The sequence below is a fragment of the Marmota monax genome, unplaced genomic scaffold, assembly GCF_021218885.2.
Source record: "Marmota monax isolate L192 unplaced genomic scaffold, Marmota_monax_Labrador192_F-V1.1 WCK01_AAM20220418_F8-fsc00145, whole genome shotgun sequence".
In the NCBI taxonomy this organism is placed as follows: Eukaryota; Metazoa; Chordata; class Mammalia; order Rodentia; family Sciuridae; genus Marmota; species Marmota monax.
The window spans coordinates 1,082,946-1,088,247 of record NW_026695201.1 but is presented as its reverse complement, the minus strand read 5'-3'; the positions used below and the strand labels follow the sequence as shown (position 1 = coordinate 1,088,247).

The 5,302-nt window shown below is 45.2% G+C and overlaps 1 pseudogene; it reads right to left on the bottom strand.

Moving 5' to 3' along the window:
* Positions 1-669: 669 nt before the first annotated feature.
* LOC124082637 (T-cell surface glycoprotein CD1a-like) lies at positions 670-5,036 on the bottom strand (annotated as a pseudogene).
* Positions 5,037-5,302: the final 266 nt, after the last annotated feature.

The window sequence follows — 5,302 nt, the reverse complement described above, 5'->3', positions numbered from 1 at the left end:
TGTATAACTTGTATGCATTGTGAACTATCTGTTGGTGCAGCGAATTGCGGTAGTGCTGGCGTATCTTTGCTGATGGTATCACCGGTGATACAATTTTTCCAAAGGAGTTGTCAATTGGCTGGGTGTCATGGCATTTCTGTATCCTCCTCCCTTCTGTTAGTGATTTAAACAGAAGGGGGGACCACTGTGGATCAAGGAAGGACCTCTGCAGGACGTGACACCTGAAATACATCTGATGATCCATTACATCTAACCAGGCTGACACCGCTAACATTCTGTTCCATTCAGAGTTTAACCCACAGAAGCTGGGTCAGAACAACAAATCCTACAAGATTACATTGAGCATATATTGGTAAATGATCACAGAGCAGAAATGAATTGCAAAGTTTTAACAAGGAGAGTTGAAGTGATATTAGCACCACACAGTGTTCATGGGTACACTGGGCAGCTGGGTAGCTGGGTCCTCACTTCAAAGGGACAGCACTGCAGGTAGCTTCACAGTGTGTCCTAAGTGAACAAAAAAATAACAGACCTTCATAAGGTGGAGGTGACAACAGAGGAGAAAATTGGAATAGGGCTGGGAGGAGAAGAAAAAGTGAAAACAAAGATTAAAAAGAAGGGAAGAGCTCTGGGGAGGAGGGACGAACAGGAAAGATGGATACGAAGAACTCACCAGCATTTCCTAAACCAAAATCCAAGACCTGTCAGAAGAGCCAGGGTCACTATCACAGCCAAGAGGATCCAGCCCAGGGCACTAGGAGGTGCTGCAGATTCAAGTGGACAGCAGGATGTTGTTTGAATCTGCATCTACAGATTCCTTATTTTAAATTCTTCCATTCTTTGAATTATATATTTTTCTTCTTTTTTGATAGGAAATTTATCAATCCCAATTTTTTACCTGGTTCTCATGCTCTGCTAGAAGATATCCAACCATCTCCAGCCTGGGTCCCACTCTTACCACCCCAGTAGAGGATGAGGTCCTGCCCTCCTAGGCTGCTGTGCTTCACCCTGCAGGCCAGGCCAGCCGCCTCCCCAGCTGCCACATCCAGGGTTGCTTGGAGATGCCATGTCCCATCACCATTGGGCAGGATATCACCTCTCTGAGTGCCCAGCTTCTCCTGTTCCCCTCACATCCACATCACCTACACAGTCTTTGGGTAGAAGCCGGACACTTGGCACACCAGCAGTAGATGGCTGTTAGAGTCTGTAAACAAGTCAAAATAACACCTGGCATTTTGCCAGGGGAATGTTAGAGTTCGTAAACAAGTCTGGATGGTGCCTGGCAAAATGCCAGAGGGAGTGGTTTGAGAAGTAACAAAAGCGAGCCATTAAGTATGGAGATTTCTTATTGGTTGACTGATGTATCTAGTTTATGCTAATTAGATAAGCTGTGTGGAATGTATAAATACCGCTCCTGTCCTGCAATAAATGGCTCCCACTCCTGCTGTATCAAGTACACAAGTTATTCGTCACCCCCCGATTATTTTGCCCAGCCAGCCGGGCTGCGGCAGATGGTGGCCCGTTACGGGGAGCCCTGGGACACTTGGGGGTAAGTGACGAAAAAAAGCTGCCCGTCCATAGATAGGACGGGAGCAATCTGCTCATCCCTAGGCAGATAGGGCGAGAGGAAAAATGGCCATTTTGAGAAAATGGAGAAGATTGATACAGCATGTTTGTGTCTTGTTTTGTCTTAAAATGTTGTATTGTCTTTGTGATGAAAATATGGAAGGGGTGAGAAGTAAATTACTAAGGGAAGAAGGCACCCCAGTGGAACCAAGAATAGTTAGGGCATGTGTTGATAGAAGCCCAGGAACTCTAGTCGGAAAGAAACAGAAAGTTCAGAAGAAGAAAGATTATCAGAGGAGGAAGGATTATCAGGAAAAAAGTTGCAGCAAAAGGCTATTACTAAATACTTTTCGTTACCGGAGGGTGCGTGAAGCGGAGAGGCGGCTGCCAAGTGTGCAAGCCGGTCACAGCGCAGCAAGGATTTTCCAAGAGGCGGCGGCAACTGGCTCTTCCCCGCCTCCTGGCCGGGGAGCTGGCTCTTCCACTGCTGCAAGCCCAAATCTAGACCTGACCTGGAGGCACAGTCTCGCAGGCTCTTGCTCCCTGTGCCCAGTAGCAGTTTGAGTCCGGGACACTCCCCAGGATGATCTGGGGCTGCCCAGGCACTACAGCCAGCAGAAGACACTACCAGCGTCCCTGATGTTTGGTCATTTTCAATGCCAATAACTAAGCTACAATGGTTCTCCCACACCTGGAAGCTGATGAGTAATGAGCACTATTAATGCTTATTTCAAATGCAAAAAAAACCCTTGAGATAATGTACTAAATTGTTCAGAAGGTTGTTTTCTTAGTAGAATACTATAGGATTTTCTTTAGCCATCCGGAGTTCCTGCCTTTGTCCCAGTGCCAGTGAAGACGAAGGTGGAAGAATTTCCAGTGTTGCTGAGAACCGGACGAGATTTCGGCTGAGAAACGGACGAGACTTCGGATCAAGCTAGCTGCCTGCAGAACTTACCTGGACTGTGATTTAAGCTAGCTGCCTGCAGAACTTACCTGGACTGTGATTTAAGCTCGCTGCCTGCAGAACTTACCTGGACTGTGATTTACCTGGACTGTGAGTTAATCTATTGAGACACTGCTTTACCTGGACTGAGACAACAAACTGTAATCTATAACAAATTGTAACTCGGTATCTTTGCTAACAGTGTCATTGCTGGTATAATTTTTCCAAGGGCTTCTTGCATGGAGCCATCAATTGGCTTGGTATTGTGGCATTTTGTATCCTCCCTTTCTGTTTGTAGCAGGTTATTTATGGTGTTTCTGTAAAAACCACTATGGTCGTTATTTAAATTAAACAAAAGGGGGAAATGTTAGAGTCTGTAAACAAGTCAAAATAACACCTGGCATTTTGCCAGGGGAATGTTAGAGTTCGTAAACAAGTCTGGATGGTGCCTGGCAAAATGCCAGAGGGAGTGGTTTGAGAAGTAACAAAAGCGAGCCATTAAGTATGGAGATTTCTTATTGGTTGACTGATGTATCTAGTTTATGCTAATTAGATAAGCTGTGTGGAATGTATAAATACCGCTCCTGTCCTGCAATAAACGGCTCCCACTCCTGCTGTATCAATGCACACAAGTTGTTCGTCACCCCCTGTTTATTTTGCTGCAGCCGGACTGCGGCAGATGGACAGGCCCAGGATTGGGGCCACTGGACAACCAGGTCTCAGGCTTCACTGCAAAAGACAGAAAAGACATCCACATAGACTCTAACATAGACTAAGAGGTTCAGAACTCCCCATGAGACTACATGAATATATACTTCCCCCTTCTGGAAATGTCACTCGGATTCCTCAACTCTTTTTATCCTAAATTTGACTTCAAAACAGAAAAAATTCTTGGAAATTTAGGTACAAGACTGACCTTGTTGCTGGAGATGAGCCTCCCCTGCATCAAGAAGACCCAAGGTGAAACGTGGGAAGGTGTCACTGAGGAGCGTATGTATCCTATCTGTGTAGGCTTGGTTCACATTGAGTATTTCACAGGCTTTCTGGGCCTTTCTTCCACCCTTTGGAGATGGTGACCATGTTTTATTCTGGAAGCTCAGGAAATCATATCCTTGGATAGCTACATGCACGGAGCCTACCCAGGACTTCCCAGAGTGTAGTTCACAGCCTGCTGTCACCTGTAGATGAAAGGGATCTGGAGAAAAAGAGTATTGATTTAGAGGAGAAAAAAAGAAAAGGGAGGAAATGGAATGAGTGGAAGCAAAAGACTATAAAACCGAAGGGTGTTTGGGGAGTTTAAGTGATGGACCCCAGTGTGGTCTGTTCAGAGATTCACAGAAAGGGGAACTGGTAGGAGCTGGAAGTGGAGGAAGAGATGATAATATGAAGAAGGGAGGGAATTGTTCAAAGGTCATAGTGATGGTGTGAGGGTGAAGGACTTAATGCGAGAGAGCTGAGACTTAACAAACTTGGGTGAATGTATCCATGGTCACTATGACAGTTCAGACAGGGATGACTGAAGAGATTAAATGGGAAAGAAAACTACACTGTAAGGAGTCAAACAAAGAATGAAGAAGCTGAATTAAAAACTGGGGAGTAGTGTGGCCACAGGATGCCTCTGAGGGGAGATAATAAAACACAGCCCTGCAGCCAATGAGAGAGCAGTTAATAAGTAGCAAAAACTAAAGTTTTTGAAGAATCTGGTTGTGTTTATTGCACGTGCTGAGAGTGTGATTGCAGTTTTATTCTGAAGAGAGTGGAGTAGGAGTAAGATTCAGAGCAGAGTAGGCTGTTTCCCTGAGGAATAAGATTTCACTGAGATGTCCCACTCCTCATCAATTTATTCTCCCAGCAAGGAAAGGGAACTCACCTTTAAACATTAATTTAAAAATGTAAAATTCCTGATGGTCACCGAAGTGTACATGGAAAAACTTTTCCAGATCTATCAACTCATTATTACTGAAGTTGCCCCTGGACCAGGGATACAGGTAAATGATGGTATTAGAGCTGCTTGCTGTTCCATCTGTGAGTCTGCAGCTCTCCCAACCAGCCTGAGCCCACATGTACCCAGGAATGGTCATGAAAGGATTATGTCTGCATGAGATGATAGAAGACAGGCTCCTCCAATCCTGTGGCAAAAGAATAGATAAAATAGGCAGAAATGAAACATTTTGGAGGGAGAGAATTGGGAAAGTAGGTGTCAGAGTGGGAAGACTCAGAATCTGGAAAAGTGGAGAGCTACCATTACCTTAGCTGACATCTGCTGGCCCCCAGGGTCCCATGCTCTACCAACAGCCTCCATGAGAGCACAGAGGGCTTGAGTAAGAACACACAGAATGGGGCCAGCTTGGTTCTCTCCAACTATGTGCAGGGGAAACTACCATCACCACACACACACACACACACATACATACACACACACACATACACACACACACCCATCTGGTTAGTTGCCCCAGTTCTTACAACCTTCATTGACACTGCCTGGGAAGAGAGCAGCGAGCAAGAGGAGTAGCAGAAACAGCATGGCCCTTGCAGATGCTTCTTCTTTCTCTCAGAGAAGTCGTCCTTTGATTTCTGTTCTAAATAAATCTACCCCACAGACCTCTCTTCTGACTTCCTTTTAACCAAAAACACACAACTTTTCTGCCTGAAACAGAGAAAATCTGTTCCCTTTCAAATCCCTGAGCACCTACTCAGTTTTCCATTTCCTCAAATATTCTGACTCTCTGCCCAGTCTTCCAACTTCTCTCATTGTTACAAACATCCATCCTGTTCATTTTTCCCTAGTTC